At 35.6% G+C, this 21,740-nt stretch overlaps 1 pseudogene; it reads left to right on the top strand.

The window, feature by feature from the left end:
- LOC108708974 overlaps positions 1–21,066 on the top strand; it is a 111,765-nt pseudogene extending 90,699 nt beyond the window's left edge.
- The last annotated feature ends 674 nt before the right edge of the window (positions 21,067–21,740 follow it).

The following is a 21,740-nucleotide window of genomic DNA, read 5'->3' as shown; positions in this document are numbered from 1 at the left end:
GCAAATGCAAGTTGTATTTTGGTAGCGTGTTTGGCAAAGTGAGGCTTGAGGCAACGGAAACTACATTAGCAATTTAGGGATGTAGCGAACTGCCGATTTGGTGTTCGCGAACGCCGTTCGCGAACACCGGCAAAAAATGCGAACGTTCGCGAACAGTTCGCGAACTTCGAACACCCGCTAAAATCGTTCGATTCGAACGATCGAAGGATTTTAATCGTTCGATCGAAGGATTTTCATTCGAATCGAACGATCGAAGCCATTCGATCGAATGATTTTCATTCGATCGAATGCTTACAATCGTTCGAACGTATGGAAATCGTTCGATTTTTAGCGGTCGAAGGAATTCGAATGGTCGAACGACTTGTATTCGAATCGAAGGCGAACTCAAAATGCGAACGTTCCCAAACGTTCGCGAACATTCGGCGGACGCGAACGGTCGAAGTTCGCGGGAACTAGTTCGCAGCAGAACAGTTCGCTACATCCCTAATTAGCATTGAGTCATTAGGTGCAAGTGACTAGGTGCAAAACACAAAGGGAGCTTTAAAAGAAACACCTCCATTAAGGGGATACTGTCATGGGAAAAAATGTTTTTTTTTCAAAACACATCAGTTAATAGTGCTGCTCCAGCAGAATTCTGCACTGAAATCCATTTCTCAAAAGAGCAAACAGATTTTTTAATATTTGATTTTGAAATCTGCTATACTGCAAGTTGGAGTGATATCATCCCCCTCCCTTTCCCCCCCAGGAAAGGGCTGCCTACACACCAATGACTTATTTGCAGTGTAAACAGTGTAATTTAGAAATAAAAAATACATAATAAAAATCATGATAGAATCTCTTTAAAGGTAGGTGTTAATTTCAGGCCTTCCTGGCTTTGCTGGTCCCTGTTCTAATGCAACAAATTATTAGCAGCCAGAGTTTTGATACAATTATAGAGATGTATGTATGGCTGCAAATATTTTTGTGTATAGTGATTAAACAGGGAATTTTCTTTTAAACTAACTTTTAGTGTGATATAGATAAAATAGAGAGATAGACAATTTGTAATTGGTCTTCATTTTTTTATATTTTGAATATTTAGCTTGTTCATGTTCAGTAGCTCTCTGGTGTGGAAGAAAACCAAGTCTATGCTCCACCTGTTGTCAATAAATTTGTAGCCTTACAGAGCATTTGTTTTTTAGAGGGGTTTCAGCGACACCCATTTGAAAAAAAGACAAATAACTATAAAACTATAAAAAATAAATAATGAAAGCCAATTGAAAAGTTGCTTAGAATAGGCAGTTCTATAACATAAAGTTACCTTAAAGGTGAACCACCCCTTTAAAGGACCAGTAACATAAAACATTTTTGTTAAAAAATTAGTTTTTACATAATGAAAAAGAAACACCAAGACAAATTTAACTTTAAATTCGCAAAGTGTTTATTAAGAAATAACTTACCAATACTCCACTTGTGCTCCTCTTCAGAAAAGGCGACGATCCATTGTGCGGTGCTCGATTTCTCCTCCCTGGCTACCTCCTATAGAAGGCAGGGAGGAGAAATCGAGCAACGCATGATGGATCATCGCCATGTCGCCTTTTCTGAAGACGAGCTGAAGCGAAGTATCGGTAAGTTATTTTTTAATAAAGACTTTGCAAATTTAAAGTTAAATGTGTCTTGGTGTTTTTTTTTCGTTATGGTTCTCTTGTTTCAGATTCAACTTTCAAAGCCCTTCCTACCTAATTTATTATTGTTTACCACTACATCTAAGGCTCTATGTAGAGCTGATATTGCCATTGTAATTGTAAAATATCTATGTACCAGTCAAACTCAAACATATTCATACGCTTTAAAAACATTTTCAACTGTTAAAATGTTTTTTTTTTATAAACCGCTACTATCTTTCAGTACATCAATCAATACATATCTCAATACATTTGATGTCCCCTTTTGAAGCATATAAGAAGCAGGATTACAGTTATTTGCACTGACCTAGCCTCATGCCAGTGATTTAATAATAGAAGTAATCAAGAACCAACACTCCAGCAACTGGGGTGATGCCAACTTTGTTATATGGTGCTCAAACACTTCATACACAATAGTGTTGGGATTACCCTGTTTGCTGCATCACACAGGTACTGGCTCTCCATATGTTCTACCTTTTTGAAACATTCCATTTTGCAATGATCAAACCAAAATGTCACTTTTACTCTTCTTTAGGATCCATATAAATCACTTGGATTACCCTCTATTGGACGTCTTTCTCAGTATAAAGAGCCAAATCATTTACCAGGGGTAAATCATTGTAATCTTGCTATTTTTGTGATAACCTAGTAATTTAAGGAACAAAGGGATGTATACATTGGGAATTAGAATTTTAATTTACATAGTTTACGGAGTATAGTCATTTCATATTAATGATTTATTTCTGAAACCTTGCTATGTACATGCATTCTTCTTATCGAATATGTCTTGAAATCTGCACTTATGGTAACCAGGTTTTTCTGAAGAAGTAATTGAACCTGTTAAATCTTTCCATAATAAAAATGTAGTCTTCCAATACAGGCAAGTTGTATGAACTCCTTCATGGTGGTAAACTTATACAGTAGGTTATCAATGTACTAGTATATCTGTAAGCAGAAGAATATTTATATGGAACAAAGACTCAGCATGGCTTTTTCCTGAAATTACTTCTATGGATATATTTAATGATCTGGTATCTGCACACTGCTAGAGAAAGTTTCACATATGGTGTAAGCTTTTTAGGGATTATTTCCTGGCCACTCCTTTAAGGACTTTAGATCATAGTGGGGTGCAAAAGCACCAAGGAGCACATCTCTTTGTGCTTATTTAGGAAAGCAATTGCTCCTCCTTCCAGCACCCTGCACTGAGTGCTGACGCTTTTGGTATGAGCGCTGCCTAACCCAGTCTGTTTTAATTTAAAGTGTCATAGTGCAGTCACCATGTCTGCAGTCATTTAACACTATGCATTGGGCATTGTAAATAAGCCCTCGTGTCTTCTGTTTGCGCTTTTTGCTATTGTCTTGTACAAATACAGGCTAAAGCTGGCCATAGACGCAGAGATCCGATTGTTAGAATCCTCAAACGATCGGACTTCTCCAGCTCCAGACCTGCCACTAACCTTTCAGATCAAATAAAGAAGTATAAGAACAGATCAGCCGATATTCTTTCCCAACAGCAATCGTATGAAAGTTATTGACAGTCTCCCACTGAAAATCGTCTGATCGGCAATGCATGCAGAGATATTATCGGCAGCCGACAGAAATATTTAACCTGGCTGATCGACCAAACGACCGATCTCCATGGGACGAAAAATGTCGGGACTCTCCACAAACGGTCCGAAAATTGTACGAATCGAGGATTCGGACAATCAGATCTTTGCGTCTATGGCCAGCTTTATAAGTGAATCAGCTTGATTACTGCATGTTGGAAAGTAGATTGGCAAAGTTGTACTAATACAATCAATTGGCTTTTGGCCAATCATTTGAATTACTTTTCGGAAATGTAGCCATGCATGATGCGTCTTTCTTATTGGCCCATTGTTTTTATATGAGCACGCCAGAGTGATTTGCTAAATAGTTTCCATCAGAAATCTGTCAGACTGTGTGAAAAATGTTTTATATGTTGAACTAGCTTTGGCAGTAGATAAGGATAGACAAATCAGATGAGGCATCTATAGAATAGGCAGATACGGAAATCATGACATAACTGTACATTTTCTTATTTAAAAGAAAACTATGTCCACAAACAATAGTAGGTCACTATAAACATATATTGCATAATACAGCTCATATGTAAAACCCTGCTTCATATAAACAGTTTTCATAAAAATATACTTTTTCAGTAGTATTTGGTACTAGTTATGGTACCTGATATGCATTGGTTAAGTATTAATTCTAGGGGTATAGTTTTCTTTTAATTAGAAAAAAATGGGTTAGTAATTCTTTAAGGACAGATATAATGTGCTATAGCAGACTGTTTGTTAAACAGTTTTATGCTGTTTTAAAAGTACAACTATGTCCCCATTTTTTGAGTTACAAAAGTAGATGTGACTTAGTTGGACACTTGTATTTTCTTGGAGAGATCGGGCTACACCATCTGGGTATACAATTATTCAGACAGTTTGCTTGCATGGAGGAGAGGAAGAACTCAAAATGTAAAAATATTATTGGATATGTGATTTATTTCACTACTTAAAATTGTTTTTCCTATATTCTTTCTAATGGGGCCTGACCCTTTCCAGGCTCTTAGGCTCCATGCTGTGTTCAAAGCCTGCAAGCAGAACAAAAATTGCAAAGGCTTTAACAGGCATTATGTCTTGATAAATATTAGAAAAGAAGACATACATTAGAGGTTGTACTTAAACATCATTTCTGAACACCAAGCAACGATTCATTGAATTAAAATGTACATTAATTATTCAGGCTTTTTAAGTTATTTCTCTCTTCACATTTTAATAGCTAACAAGATGTCAAACATTTTGCCCTTGCAAGTTTTTGCAATTTGCAGTTTTCAGACGTGAGACCTGTTGCAAGTGTAAGTGATAATGGACAAGCTGTACCCCCTACAGTCAATGTCCCACCAAATCTTTCTTCAATTAATGCTGCAGCAGGAATTTTGTGTAATAACATTTGTGCTTGTGAGCGATCCCTAGAAAGAAAGAAAAAACAATTAAAATGCCTTAAATGTTCTGCTTACTGCTGCTATTCGCTTGTGTAAATGTTGCATGTCAGCTAAATGGACAAACGAATAGATAAAGTGATTGGGTACAGTAGAGTGCACACTAAGCTTTGTCTATCATTATTGCGGGGAGCAATCAAATTGATACCAGCAGGACAGTAGACACGTTGACAGCCGTAATTATGTATCTCCATGGTGATCACTTTTGGCCTGTCATGGAGGCTCACTTGTCCCCTCCCTTGCAAGCATTTAATCAGATAGGGCTGTCACTTGTCAGGTAGACATGGCAGCCTGGGAGTTGTGTTTTGGGGAGAGGTGAAATGAAAATCAAGTATGGGAGACTACTTGAAAGCTTCACGTGGCCTATTACAGTAAAAGAGAAATACATTTTAATTATGCTAGAGACTTCAGTACTGGGGTGAGGACATTGCCTATAGTGGCATGTGTCTGTTTCATATTACCTGGCTGTGTTTTCATTAAAATCAGCCACATTTTCTTAGTCAGCAGTGTGTTCAGTGCCTAATCACAGAATTAATTGCAAGTAATTTAATTATGTTTTGATGGTGTTTTTATATTAGCAAGGACAAGTTAGATTTTAAAGTCTCTCTTGTGCCATATAGCCATCTGTCTATCTGTATTTTTATTGTCACAATATAGTCATAATTGTTAGTAGAAATATTTGTAATAGCCTACGTAAAAAATAATATAAGACAGGTCTTATGAGTTGTTATTTTCCCAACTTTTTTGCCTGTACACAAGAATTAAGGCAAACTTGTGCTTCCAGTGGCAAAACAAACATGCCTATTACATTGCAGATTTTGAGGAATGCTGGGAGTTGTTAAAATAACACAATATAAATACATGTGACCCTTCTTTTGTATAGGCATTCTAGTTGAGCATAATCGTCCCCTCAACATCACACACTCCATATTATTTTAGCTTTATCTGATGTAAATGTATATTGTAACAACTTCTTGGTCAGTGCATTGTTGAATCCAATATACCTTTTGGGCAGCCTAGCAGTTCCAGCATCTCCTTCTTCTACAGTTATGCCCCTGTTGCTTTGTTAAACAAGATACCAATGGCAACTTGCAAAGATTTTCCAGTGGTTATTAATAATATGTGACTTACAATACTCCCAGTCCATATATCTGTCCTGCACTGTAGGGTGGCAACAAGGAATCAATTTCTTATGTCCCACGTTACATTTGACCTTGTTCTGACATAAGTGTTCCTATTGCAAGACAAGGGGGTAGTAGTATTGTGTAATGGAAACGTTTCTTTTTTAACTGTAGCGACATTAAGGAACTTTCATAAGAACAACTTGCTTCCAAAAACCCAAAATGGAAAGGAATAGCATCATTCATAGTAGCATCAATCAAGACTGCAAACCGATGGAGAGTTATAAAACAAAACAAAAAAAACTTTCAATGAGTTGATTGTTGAATGTTAATGTACTGCATATATTTCTGTGGGCACTGTATATTATAATATGGTAGATAATGTTACAGTTACTTTATTTTTTTGTTTGTACTACAGATGTGTCTTTCTTTGGTGCATACATGTGTCTTTGAACATGTGCTTCAATTACCTTTTTTTTTTGCACTTTATTAGGAAAGTTTCTTCCCGCAAGTGAAAGCCCCTTTGAGTTTCAATATACTGTTCTTCTGCCTACCCATCTATTTCCTGTTGTTCTTCTGCTTTGACTGAATTCTTGTGTCCCTTGGATCAGTAGGACATATATATGTCTAATATTTTGTTTTTTTTATCCTTCAGATTCTTAATTTGTCAGTTTTATAAATATTTATTCCCAGGAACTTCTCATTTACAATGTTTCAGCAGATTAACCTTAATGCTAATGAAATCCAAAAGAGAGAAGAAAACAGGGAATTGGTAGTATAATAATAGAACTACCAAACATGTTGACTCATTAACTGCAATCAGGTTATTTTGTTTGTTATTCATTTTTCTAGGTTTTTGTCTGTTTTAATTATATGGGAAACAATAATAATAAAAAAAGTTTTCTTGTGCCTGAAAACTGTTTAATGTTTTATAAAGTGACAAAAATTTTTACATTTTAAAACAGTTGTAACTTGATTGTACATAGGTAAGTGCAATGCAAATATTACTATTTTATAAATTATAATTTCCTGCTGTAAGGCTATGGGTGCCTTTTTTTACCATCACAGTGCACTCAGAGTCAAGACTGTTGTCAAAACTCCCTTAATAGCCTCTCACATCTTTCCACAAAGCAGCACAGGTAATGCCAAAGTCTGCCATAGTCAATCACATAATTTCATATTAATATTGTGCAGAGAGTTCAACATTTTTTGTGATTTTATGTGAAGACTCGTTATATAAATGAATTTCACTCACATGGCACCATCAGCAGAGATGCAGATGGTTCTGTAGTCCAGTATTTGTAGATGGCATGAAGTAGTGTGGAATACAACCCACGTCACCATTTACTGTAAAGGTTAAGACTGCATACTAAACTTTGTGGATACCCAGGAGGAAACCGTTTTTCTGACCTAGAACTCATTGAGAATTTCCCATAGATGGGCTCTTATAATGTTTGTGTAATAATGTTCAATGCAGTATGTACAAATAAAAGCTTCAAGGTACGAGTAGAGTAGAGTAGAGACTAAGCTTTACTAAATGAGGGGGCTTATTTCTAAATCGTTAAGCTATCCAATGTTTCTAAGGTTGTGAAAAGCAAGTGGTCAATAATGTCTGGTTTGTGGCTTTTAGCAAACTTCCTTGAAAGTTATAGCATACTTGCTTTTGTTCATGTCCCCAGTTCTGAAATGTATCTTTTTTTCACTTTGATTTCATGCCTAGTCAGGGGCTTCCTTACCAAAAGATAATTTGATGATGCTGGAGGACTAGCATGGCCTAACATGTTTCATGCTTTTCCCTTTATATAAATTCTTTAAACCCTAAAGATTCAAAAATTCTGAACAGTTATCAAAGTTATAATTGGAACCTTTGATATTCCTTCAGTCACTTCCACATATCACTAAATGAAATGGAGCAAAGTAAAAAAAACATTCTTATATATTTCGTTACTCTTAGTCAGCGACTTAAAGGGGGGACACATGGGACATAACTTTTTGGTTAGTTTGCTTTGGTCCTCAGAATGCATCTCAGATTCAAAAGCAAACTGTTATTTCCCATATGGACCCCTTTCAAGTTACTGATTGGTTACTGGCTGATAAGTGAAAACCAATGGGCAGACTTACTAAAGGGCGAAGTGGCTAACGCTAGTGTCAATTCGCTAGTGTTACCGCCCATGGTGACATCGGCAGTTTACCAATGGGCACAAGCCCCATTTCGCTAGCGAAAGAGACTCTGACTGAAAAAAAAGCTAATTAAGTAATTAATAAAAAAGTAAAATTAAGTAATTAATAAAAATTTAATTAATACATAGTTGCTATGTATTACAACCAAAGTAGAAAAAATTAATTTTTATCTTGCTGGTCTTTAATGAAAGCAATTATTTTACACTCTCACACACACACTGATATTGGACATATTGCAAAAAAAAAATATATAAAATATATAACCTTTGTTTCAGAAGTACAGCTCCCAGCAAAGTACATTTACTGTAGATCTATGGTCTATATGTGAAGAAGATATAACTATCCATTCTAGAGAGCAGCAGGTTTTTCTGTTGCTTTCTTTTATTTTAAATAAATATGCTTTGATATATTTTTGTGCTATTCTTTCAGGTTCGAGTTGACAGTGGGATTCAAGAAGGAAGTGACATCAGTATTTTCTATGATCCCATGATCTGAAAAGTGAGTACATTCAAACATCTCTTCATTTGGTAGTACAAAGAAAAATATTAAAGCTGGCACAGCAGATTTGTGCTTTAAATGTTGGTCATTCACCTTGAAAACAAGCCCAGAAAATGACTACAAATAGATCATGTCGATAACATCCCTCTTTATGTATGCTTTTTGATATAACCAAAAAACAGTAGGTGAACTTGCCTATTGATACATAATTACTTTTTAGGCTCCGAGTTTTGTCTGCAGAAGCTGCTTTAACTTAATGAGAAGTAGTGATCTATTCAGGAAACTGAAGAATATCAGATGTGTCTTAACCCTGAGGGGAAACTTTGTTGTTTATGAAACATAAGAAAATTGGACTAAGTTGACTAATGCAATACATACATTAACATTCTGTCTGAATAGCTAGCCACACTATACATGAGTGCATAGCCATCTTCTGATTTAAAATATCATTTATACAGTCATTATTTTTAAACAAGAAATGCTTAGTTTTTAAGGCTCCTTATAAAATATTTTCTTACTAGGCAAACTGTTTGCATATTCATCTTGTAAATGTTTGGGTTCATGTAAGTATCATGTTGCAATATTTTGCTTTAGTTGGTGACACATGGTCGAGATAGAACTGAAGCCTTGAAGAGAATGGAAGATGCATTAGACAACTATGTCATTCGAGGTACAATATCATAGTCAAGACTTACGTATTTCTCCTGTGAAAACTGGCACAACTTTAGGGCACACGGTTCGTGTGAACAAAATGCCATATCATTACTGTCAGTTTAACTCATATTGAATAAATAATTCAGATTGCCTAATTGCACAAAAATTCTCTCTAAGGTATTTTCACACAATTGCATAATTTGAATAAATTGCCTGTGACGATTTACATTGCATGCAAAGGCAGGGCATTTCTGTCATTTTGTTGTACGTGTATAGTACTGTCTACTTGATCCCAACTAAGATGTAATTAATCCTTATTGGAAGCAGAACCAGCCTTTTGGTTTTATTTAATGTTTACATGATTTTATGGTAGATTTACAGAATGAAGATCGAAAATATTGGAAGATCGAAAATATTGGAAGATCCATTATCCAGAGCATTTTAGATTACCCGCGGCACTTTGTTTTCTGAAGTCGCTCGAAGTTTCCTAGTTACAAAGTGCCATGTGTGCACTGCCGCAGGCAATTTTCATTTTAGCTGGCGGAGGGCAGGGGGAAGGCAGTTCGGGGAGATTGTCGCCTCGAAGAAGAGGCAATTTGTCGCTGGGGTGACTAATCTTCCCGAATCTGCTTGTGTGGACTGACCCTTAGATTAAGCTACTTTGAATGATTTACTTGTTCATTGTCTATTCCAACCCCTTTGTCCTAGTCCTTGTACCATAATGTTTGACACTATTCTTCTATTTCAAATAATATCTAAATATATCACCGTGGAAGCCTTGCCATAAGCCAATTTACTTCTTACCTCCTCACAAAAGATCAGATGTGGCTAGCAGAAGAAAAGCATAAATCATATTGATAATCTCTATATTCTCTCTTCTCTTGAATAGAATATCTTAAAGGGGACTCAAAGCCTAAATCACTGCTTTAAGACACCTCTGCCACCCCCTGATTTATATCACTACCATTTTTTTTTTGCCTCTTGTTTAAAAGACACTCTGTGCTGGAGTATTTTCCTTCACAGCTCCATAATTTTCTCCCTTCTCCCAGGAGTTTTCTTAATTCTTACTAACTGCAAATACATCTCTCTCTATTGTTGCTGTGTGTACTTCCTATATTGTAAAATTGTACATCACTGCAAATTATAGAAGTCCTACTGCATTTGTATTTCTGTAGACCTCTGATTAGTAATGATGCAATAGCAGTGCATAGTTTTTTGGTTATCTCTTTGAACTTAGCCTTTAAAGGGTACCTATCACCTCTATAATGCTTTGACTACTGGAGCTGTGGAAAAAAGGTGTTGTTGACAGTTAAAAAGTATTGGTCTTCCTGGTACGTTCGTTTTGTATGAAAAAACAAAATGTGTTAGATGTGATTATGTCTTTTTCCACAGTGAAATTATGAGGTATGTCAGTCTTTAGGATCCAGGCCTAAAAAAGGGGTAGGCAGAAGAGGCACTTGCCAAGGGCTTAATTGTGTGTGTGTGGGGGGGGGACTACTCTAGGCCCTAATGCCCCCACCACCTTCAAATCATTTAAACCGCCCCCCCCCATTGGCAACATGGACACATACTTGCTATTTTCAACATTTGCATGTTCATTCATTTGCACATGCATGTGTGTTCGGGCACCAAAATGGCTAGGCTTGGATCAGTGCTGCTTGTTATTAACTTTTGTCATCTTCTGTTTTGGCCATGCTTAGGACAAACAACATTATAAATTCCTATACCTAGGAGATGGCAACTTGATGAATTTTTGTAAAAGGATTATTATACATAACTTAGACAAAAAAATTTAGCTGTAATATTTTGGAAGAGTATGCAATAAAGACACAAAGATGGTTCTCAGTTGTAATGAATAATTTGTAACCAAAGAATGTGATACTTTAGGAAGAGACCCCCATTACCAAACTACCATAAATATAATTATAGTTTTCTTTTTTTATTGCCTCTTTACACCAATACTAAAATAAAATCGAGGGTATAAGGATGACTATAGTTCCTGCATCTTATCAGAATGGATAAACACTCTCGGAAGCTTTAGTTCAAGGTCATGAATAAGAACATTTTTCAATTCTGTTTGCAGCTAGATCTCTCCAAGGCATCCTTACTACTAATTGTTCTACTCTCGCTATACGAAAGCCTGCCCTAATGAGAAAAAAAGTATATAATACAACCAAACATATTTTAGCAGTATATTTGTTTTAGTTAACATAGTATTTACTAACCCTAAGCAAATGCAGCGTTAATTGGTCTTTTTCCAGCTTTGAATTCAATGAGGTTGACAGTTTCAAACATAAATCTGAATTTTATCAATTTCGACTTAATTGGAGTCCTACAAGCTCTACTGTGAATCCGTGTTTCAATATGTTTAACTTGCTGAGAAATTTAATTGTGTTAAGTGAAATGGAAAGAACTGCTATTTGCATACCCATTGTCAGCCACATGTAAATCACTCTTACAGACTTAAGTCTTTCATAACATTACAATTAAAACTCACATTAGACAAATATTTTAATAGATTTTTAAATTATGCTCTGTTCAATTAGCAGGTTCAGGGAAAATGTATTAAGACACACGTGAGCAGCTCCTTTTCTGTTAGTTCTAATGCATGCACACATGGGAAAACCAACTTCACTCAGGCCATTGATGCCAAATCTGCTATTGGCGTGACGTGTGTGCACTGTGTATCAAACTGTTGTCAGATAAAACCTGTCAGCCTGGAGGCTACTTAGTTGAGGGTCTAAAGTAGGCCCTTAAAGAAGACGGCAGTATGCAAGGATGGATAAAAATGTAATTTCAACGTTTTCTTCACATCTCACTGCAACGGCTACCAGTAGAAAACCTGATCCAGGCCACAAAATCATAGCAAAACTAAAGTCCATACAGTTGGCAGAGTTGCTATAAATCTGCAGTTGAAGTCGATCTAAATCTTTTTTTTACAGTGCTTTCACAATAGCAATAAACAGCTTGCTTGGGTAATGACATTACCAACTTGTTTGGGTTCTATAGTACTAGGAAGGCACTGCATCTTTTTTTCTATCATCTAAGATGTACATAGTTTGAAACACAATTACCATCCTATAGATGGGCAAAATCTAGAGCATATAGTATATGTCTAAAGAAGCTGTGGAAGCTGTGATGCACTGAAGGTACAACAGAGCCATCAAGTTCTGGGTGGTCAAACTGCAATTATATATATATATATATGTATATATATATATATACATATATATTATAGAGCATAGAATACAGTTTGGATCTACATATGCACAATTTGCCACCTCTGTTTGTAGTTGAGCCCTAATGTGTACATTTATAGGTGTTGTATGAATATTGGATGCCATACAGACAGGTTAATTGGAAGTTCTATTTGAGTGGCTCCACTTACAGTGTATTAACAAAATGACTTTTAGGGGCCCATGGACTTGATGGACTTTGTCTTTTTTCAACCCAATTTAACTATTCATTAAGTTCGAGTGAAAGAATAGAAGAAAAAAAACTTCGAATTTTGAAGTGTTTTTTTTGGCTACTTCGACCATCGAATGGGCTACTTCGACCTTCGACTACGACTTCGACTTTGAATCGAAGGATTCGAACTAAAAATCATTCAACTATTCGACCATTCTATAGTGGAAGTACTGTCTCTTTAAGAAAAAACTTTGACCCCCTAGTTTGCCACCTAAAAGCTACCAAGCTCAATTTTAGCCTATGGGGAAGGTCCCCATAGGCTTGGCTAACTTTTTTTGGTCGAAGGATAATCCTTCGATCGTTGGATTAAAATCCCTCGAATTGTTCGATTCAAAGGATTTAATCGTTCGATCGAACGATTATTCTTTCGATCATTCGATCGAAGTATTTGCGCAATTAACCCTCGATATTCGACCCTTGATGAATTTGCCCCTTAATGTATTGAAACTATTTTGCGAATTCAGCTGTCTTACTACACCTAAAAGACAAGGGACACTCCTTTAAAGATAAATATGTCCAAATTTTGGATAAAGAAGACCTCTGGTTTGAACATGGTGTAAAAGAGGTGATTCAGGTGGAGAAACCATCCCTAAACAGAAGCAGAGGCCTTCAACACCACCTGTCTGATACATACAATGCTGTACTCAGTCTGTACACATCCATTCATGCAACTGTCACAGTGAGTTTCAGGTGTCACCTCTATAAAGAGTTACAATGTGACATTGTGATTGGATTAATGTATATGCTGAGGACGTCCTATACCAGTCAGCTAAACTTAAGAAGCTGCTCGGATAAGAAGTAAAACTTCTTCAATGATTACTCGGCAAGTCCAGTTGCTCTAGAATTAGTTTTACTAGATAAAAGCATTAACTATGTTTTCAGTTGTGGAATGGCTTCTCTGTTTCTTTTTATGACCATACTTTTGTTTTTCTCGTATGGCACAAATAATAATAATGTGCTGCCGTCACCCAAGTATTTCCCTTTATGTTTCCAAGAGAGATGAGTACAGACACAAGTAAATCAATCCAGACAAACTGATGCAAGGGTTTAAAATGCATGCACAATATTTTGCAAAAGGTTGGTTACTAAGGAATCAATTTCTTTGCTGCTGTGTTTGTGTTTGAAGTTGATTTTTAACTGTGAAGCTGGCAGACTTACTGTTAGATATATGCAACCCCAAGCCAATCTTCAGTCAAGGCATGCAGTAGCTATGATTACTTTGGCTGTAGTTACCTTGTGTTATGGGAATACCTGTTGTGTCAGATAGGCTCCTGTTTAGTTTATCATTGCCAACATTTTCTTGTATCCACAATAAATATATTTAATTCCATTTTATCAGTCTTCCATAATTGCAAAATGTTAGCTCCTTATCTCATTTAAAAGTGCCAGAATAAAACATCCACATTCATTCACAAAGTAAAGCCTGGTATGTCCTGGTACAAGATTGTATTTACACAGTATGATATTTTTTTTACTACAGTTTAATTCATTAAAAATTTGCCAAGAGTTTTACCCTCGCTGAGGGCTGAGTGGCCGTACAGTGTTTTATGACTAGAGGGGCAATATACAACTGTGTTCAGCACAAACCAAATAAATAAGGCTTGTATTAATAATGTGTTTTTGCCTGTTCTTGTTTATTGTTTTAAAGGACATAATAGACGTGTTCAGCCACACCAGAGCTGAACAGTAGCACCAAAAAAATAAAATGTTTTAAAGTAATGAGCATATAATGTCCTGATGCACTGCTCCGGTAAAACTGGCATGTTTACTTCAGAAACTCTACTACAGTTTTACTAAACAGGCTAATGTGTACCCACGGGGGCAGCCATTTTAAGTTGAAAAAGGGCAAAAGGCACAGGATACACAAGATAACAGATAAGCGCTGAAGAATACAATGGAATGCTTCAGAACTTATCTGTTATCTACTGTGTATCCTTTGTTTGAATGGCTGCCCTCATGGCTACACAACAGTCTGTTTATATAAACTATAGTAGTGTTTTTGAAGCAAACACGCCAGTTTTACCAATGCAGGGCAACACTACATTATATTGTCATTCCTTTAAAACACTTTTATTTTCTGGTGTTACTGTTCTGTGTTGTACTGATATTGTACTTTGCCTAGTTTTATATTTATTTTTTCCATTATAAAATACAAATTCAATATTTTTTTACATTTATTCCCACTCTCTCCCTCCACCTGGAATCAGGAATTTTAGTTTGAAGAGAGATTATTAACTCTGCATAAATGAACCGAAGGATTTTACTTCAAGGGTCAAATATCGAGGGTTAATTAACCCTCGATATTTGACCAATAGTAAATGTTCCCCAAAGTGTTTCAAGTTTCATTGTTTAGTCCAATACAGCTCTGAATTAATATCTAATACCGATGGATTTTTGCAAGGTTCAGATTCCACCAAATCCATAATGTTTAGCAGAATCAAGTGCAAGCCAAATTTCAAATTTCAAATTTTGAAAATAGAATATGGTTCAAAATTACGTTGGCCTCAGACAAATCCAAAAATGATGGATTGTTATGAATTATTTTGTTTTTACCTTTACTGTCTCCTCATCTGATCTGATATACAAGTATTTTTTATCCCCATGGACCTGAGGAGCCCTCACTTCAGGGTATATAATGTATCTACAAATATCTAAAAAGATTAAATGAGAGGACAACCCGCAGGCAGTGATGAAACTGCAAATGTATTTGTTTCTGCTCACATGACATGTTTTGAATGGAATGCTCTTTTTTAAAACCTGTTTTGTCACATAAGCATTTTGAAAGGTTGGGCAGGAGGCACCTTAAAGACTAATTGACACCAGCAAATAAACTTTTTTTTTTTATTACATTGTCTTTGCATGATAATTATTTTGCCATAAAAGTATTAGCTTGATGCTACACAATGTTGTTTGATTGTCTTTGTATTGGAAATGATCAATTCTACAGCTATAACTAACCACATCTACCATAATCCTAAACTAAATTTTAGCAGATTTTGAGATTTGTAGTTCAAGAGCAGCTGGAGGACTGTAGGATACCCAAATGAATCTCAACTTTGTATAAAGCAGACCATTACTTGCTGGCCTCTGCTTGATCCTGTAAGTGTTTAGTGGTAATGTCTGGCTAATGTTTTGGAAACAGCAGGTAGCCCAAGAAAGCTGTTCTCTGTTGCCTATTTCTGTAGCCTGGAAGTTATACGCACACACACAGATGGGGACCTTATGAACCTTGCAAAAGTCATGATATATTTTAGATCTAAGCCTCCATAATGTTGAGGATTAAGGCGCCAAGCTTGTTTTGTAATTGGAAAATGTGATACAGTGAATAAATTAGAAATGAAATCACACTTTTAATATATTTACCTCATATGAAGGCTCTTTTCCTGTGACTATAAACCAAATAGCAGGTTTGAGCTGCTGCATGATGTGCACTTTTTCTTTCTGTAGTGTTAAATTCTATTGCTAAATTAGTTGCAATTTGCATTTCATTATTAGAAATGCTGGTTTTATTCCCTTAGAATGTATACATTTGGATTTTGTTACTCTGTTTCCAAAATAATCAAATGTGTTTGCATTGTATTTATTTAAACACTTATATTGTAGTAGCGATTGCACATCATTTGCAGTGAATTAAGATACACAGGGAGGCCTTTAAATTCATATGATTTTGGAGAATCAATTCATAAAAGGAGATCCTGCCATCAGTTTTCATCTCCCTTGGATTCTGAGAGTAACTTATAGAAAATAAAAAGACTGTTGGGTTGTAATTTTGTTTTGGTTGCAATCAACTCTTCTGTGTGTTAATTATACATTCCAAACATTTGCAGGGATGAAAGTAAAAATCTTTTTTCTTTATGTCACCAGTTCCTGGTAAGAATTTTAAGAAACAGATTTATAAAATTATTCTTATTCTAAATTAAATATTTTTTTTTATCTTTGGTTTCAGCAGATTTTGCTCTAGTCATTCTATATCCTAAGGGGAATATGTATTTTTTTTCTGCCTCTTTCTTTACATAACTTCATTTCTATTCAGGATAAAAATCTCTTTTTGTTATGAAAGTGAGGGCATGGAATGCAGTTTCACCCTTACAAATGTTGTGATTTAAAAATAACAAATAAAGGGGCACTGTTATCAAAATGTGAAATAAAGCCACTTTTTATTTAACAAAGGGATGGCTGTCTTTCTTTTACAAAGCAACAACAAATACAGAAAGCTCAGAATTATGGGATGGTCATCTCCTATAGACTCCATTTATCCATATAATCCAATCTTTTTAAAAATGATTTCCTTTTTCTCTGTAATAATACAACAATAGCTTGTACTTGATCCAAACTAAGATATAATGAATCCTTATTGAAAGCAAAAACAGCCTATTGGGTTTGTTTAATGTTTACTTGATTTTATAGTAGACTTGAGTTATGAAGATCCAAATTATGTAATGATCCATTATCCGGAAAGACCCAGGTTCTTTAGCATTCTGCATAACAGGTCCCATACCTTTTCCCTTCCATCATGCCATATCACGTGTTGTATGACACAACATAATTTAAGCATAAGCTCAATGGCAGAATCTGTAGAGTCTGTATGTCTTTTTATACCAGTTCCAACGACACAAAAGCAGGCAGCACTAAAATGTTTTAAAATGATGCTCAAATCTTGCAAACTGTGTGCTTTATTTGAGTTTAATATTTTGGGATCTCAAATGCATATTAATAATTTAAGGTACAATAGAAATTGATATAATGTCATTTAGGAAAAAGAGCATTCAGTAGTCTGCAGAAATTGAGTCTTCTCCATGCTTTAGTATTCCACATCCATTTAGGTTTATATGAACCTAATATCAGGGTCATATCAAGCAATAGGCAGAGTTGTATTTTAACCTACTGTTCAATTGCTGTATATTTAATCTTACATCCTTTAGCAACTTATTTAATTGAACTGAGTCAATCTACTCATGAATAAAACTTGTTTATAAGGTGTGAATAGTCAGCAGATTTAACAAAGTCTGCTTCTTCATAGTTACCACCTTTTCCCCTAAAACCTTTTATAAAATGTGATTGCAGTCATAGAAATAATTCATTGCATAGATTTAGGGGCAGATTGATCAAAATGTGAGATTAGAACTCATCACAATAAAAGCATATTCATCAAATGGTGAACTCCATTGATAAATATGATTCTAAAAATGTCATAGTAATGAATAGAGCATGGATGAGTTTTTCTGTGGTGAGTTCTAATCACACATTTTTATAAATCTGCCCTTAACTGATGTATTTAAAAAGGTGTATATGCTGAAAATGATATTACGCTTCTTCAAAGTTGGTGTAACCTTTTAAAATGATTGGAAAAGTTTATGAATTTCTGGCATAAAAAGTGGTGAAAATGCTGTGAAAAAAAGCAGAAGCGCTCAGCATTAGTTATTACACAGCTTTTTTTTTTGTAAATTAAGACCTCTTTATACACTTTGCAACACATTTGCATAAAATCATTATTCTGTTTTAAAATACTGTTTTACAAAGCATACCATGGTGTTAATATATAAATGGTGTCTTTCAACTCTTTTTTTTTATCAACATAGCTATATAAATGTGTGCCTTTGGAATATTTTCATTCCACTTTCTGCTTTGGCTATCCAACAAACTCTTGGGAAGTTTAGTACAACCATCTGTGGGTTCTCTTATGATACATCATTCTTCTTATGGGAGATCTGTAAAATGCATTTTTTTGCCTGCATAATCTTTGCCTGCTAAGGGTTTTGGGGCTTATTCTATGTAAAGCAACCTGTTTCTTCCCTCGTAGCCCTCTATAACTAAGGATTTCAATCATACTTTTGCAAAGGAAGAGTTTCTTACTCAAAAGTTTTATCCTTAAAACTGAATATATCTTTTCTAAGTTCAGTACTCGGGTGCAGGCCCGGATTTGTGGTTAAGGCCACCAAGGCCCGGGCTTAGGGTGGCAGGATTTTAGGGGGGCGGCATGTTGCCCAACCACACCCACTTTGGTTCAAAAACCCTGGGGATGTGCTGGAGATACAATCATTTTTTAAATTTCGTATGCTCAATCCCCATTGCTCTGGTCCAGATGATGAAAATTTGCACGAATAAAGGGGAAGGAACAGGGGCGACGAATTGCAGTGGGCCTAGGGGCGCCCACTATGTAAATCCAGCCCTGCTTGGGTGCCAATTAACTGATGCTTATAATGCTTTACCAAACAGTAGAGGTTGTTAAAGAGATACAGACACAGCTCCAGTCAAGATAATAATCTAAAAAGCCTTTATTTGCACATGGCTTCAGGATCTACAACAGACATGATGTTTCGGGCTCACCTGTAGCCCTTTTTCAAATTTGAAAAAGGGCTACAGGTGAGCCCGAAACATCATGTCTGTTGTAGATCCTGAAGCCATGTGCAAATAAAGGCTTTTTAGATTATTATCTTGACTGGAGCTGTGTCATATATTGGAATATTTCGTGAAATCGGTTGGACAGTGGGCCACTGGACACGTGCACCGCCAGAATTACTAAGAGGTTAATAAGTGGGTGAGTGCTGACTAAATAACTTATTAAAGAGATACAGACACCAGAAATTAAACTTCTATATGATAAATGTAAAACTTTTTTACATCTATCATAATATTGCTTTTGAAAGCTACTTATAACTTTGCCATAAAGTATTTGCAGGATGCTTTTACATCACCTGTCTGATGCCCCATGTTCCTCTATGAGGGGGCTGCCATATTTGTGCAGCAGGAGTCCGTTAGCATTAGAAACTTTAACTGACAGGCTGAGATGGGACAGTCAGGTTGTCAAAACAGTCAGGTTTATGAACTTCAACTAACAATTGCTTACAAAAACAAACCTCTCGGCAAAATACGATCAACTTTTAAGTGTACTAACTTGGAGTGTCTTGGGCAGCATTTCAAGTATTTATCTTGCTGTGGAATAAAATGGCAATGATTGGTGTGCTGGACGAGCCAAAGGATAAATATGTTTTGTAGGGCCACGAGCAAACCAGCACTATGACATACTAGAAGTTAATTAGGAGCTTTAGTTGTCTTTTAATCTATTATGTAGGCTAGATATTGCTGACATTAATTGGAACTAAACTTGAAATTAAGCTTAACTAAAGAAGTAAGCTAGAAATGTTGTTCATTATGTTTTGGGCTACTGTACCAGCCTAAGATAACCACAACACTTTAGCACTAAAGATCTCCAAATACCCCAGTAGCTCCCCATCATCTTTTCTGCTGATTCACTGCACATGCTCTGTGCTGCTGTCAATTACTGAGCTTAGAGACCAACTAAAAATATACAGTATACAAAGAATATAAATGTCACAATATAAGGTTGATTTGTAATTAATACAGATAATTACTACATGGCAGCACAGAAACCAGTGCAACTTGCATCAAAGGCCTTTGTGTTTATGTATTATCTATATTATTGACTTCATGTATAGTTTTATTTCAACATTTTCTGAGTGCAAAATGTTGTGCTACACAGTAGCACCTTGCCATTAGAAATTTAAATAGCAAACAGATTTATATGGGGGAAACATGAAATGACTTAAAAAATTTTCATCAAGCAGGTTGACTTCATAAATGTCTAAGCTGAAGATGCACACTTGCATGGCTACAGGGAGCAGTTCATTGTATTTGGAGATATTTCCCAATTTACTTGCTGCAGAAAAGCAAGTCGACTATTTCATATGAACCAGGAAATAAAGCCCTTGGTGCATGCATATTAATACTATGCTATACATTTTTTAACCCTTCCTCCCCAAAAGGTTATGTGTCTATTTATATTTAATTATAATTGTTTTCTTCTCTTTTTTTCTTTTAGGCGTGACTCTCAATATTCCTCTACTATGTGAAATCATTACCCATCCTCTTTTTATAAAAGGAGACATCACTAAATTTCTCCCAGAAGTATATCCTGATGGATTTAATGGTCTGATTTTTTTCATTTCCTTTTCAAAAGAGAATACTGTATGTAGAAAGTAAAGCCCATGAATGTAACAGTTGTTTTAATAAAACTTAATATATGGTGTAACTGAATTCTTCTTAGGTACATGAGTTACAAAAGGAATAGGGGGTAATACTATTTGATAAATAGTTGAAGTAGAAATAATGTAGGGCAGTCCAACTTTTTCTGTGTAGATAGGCCAGTTATCCACAATTGCTATTACAAATACATGTAATAGCAAAATAAATAAGAACAGGTCAAGGTGCCATAAAAAAACTTCTGAAATGTCATATATGGGCTACCAGCCTCCAGTTGGACAACCATTACTTATGTTGCATGAGTCTGGGATCAATCATAGTGTTTACATCATTTTTAGAAAGTGTTTTAATTGACAAAGAAATTTAAGAAAATATGTATGTATACATGTATTACAGGCATTCTTAACCTGTGGGTTGTGAGCTAAAAATGGGTCCTCAAGCTTTTTAAAGTGTGCTTTCATGATTCTATTTAATCTGGCGAAATGTCTTGCTTCTACAGAGAATCTCTCTTAAACTGTGTTACATAATTAACTGTAGCCCAATTATTAGGTTGTAGAGTGGACTCCTAGGGGCATATTTACTAAGCTCGAGAGAAGGATTCGAAGTAAAAAAAAAAAACGAATTTCGAAGTATTTTTTTTGGTTACTTCGACCATCGAATAGGCTACTACGACCTTCGACTACAACTTCGATTCGAACTAAAAATCGATGTCTCTTTAAAAAAAAACTTTGACTACATACTTCGGCACTTTAAACCTACCGAGGTACAATGTTAGCCTATGGGGACCTTCCCCATCAGTTTTCTAAGGTTTTTTTGATCAAAGACAAATCAGTTGACTGATCTATTAAAATCCTTCGAATCGTTCGATCCGAAGGATTTCATCTTTCGATCGAACGATTTTTACTTTGATCGAACGATCGTAGTATTTGCGGTAAATCCTTCGAATACGATATATTCGAAGGATTTTACTTCGAGGGTCGAATTCGAGGGTTTATTAACCCTCGATATTTGACCCTTAGTAAATGTGCCCCCTAGAATTAATCTAGGCACAGTGAAATAAAATTCCAAGAAACACTCAAATAAATTATGCTATTTTACTTCTTAAGAAAAATGGTACATACTAAAGAAATTGAAATA

This window comes from Xenopus laevis, chromosome 2S (genome assembly GCF_017654675.1).
Source record: "Xenopus laevis strain J_2021 chromosome 2S, Xenopus_laevis_v10.1, whole genome shotgun sequence".
Classification (NCBI taxonomy): domain Eukaryota; kingdom Metazoa; phylum Chordata; class Amphibia; order Anura; family Pipidae; genus Xenopus; species Xenopus laevis.
Note: the sequence above shows the minus strand (reverse complement) of the source record. Positions and strands in the feature narration are given on the sequence as shown.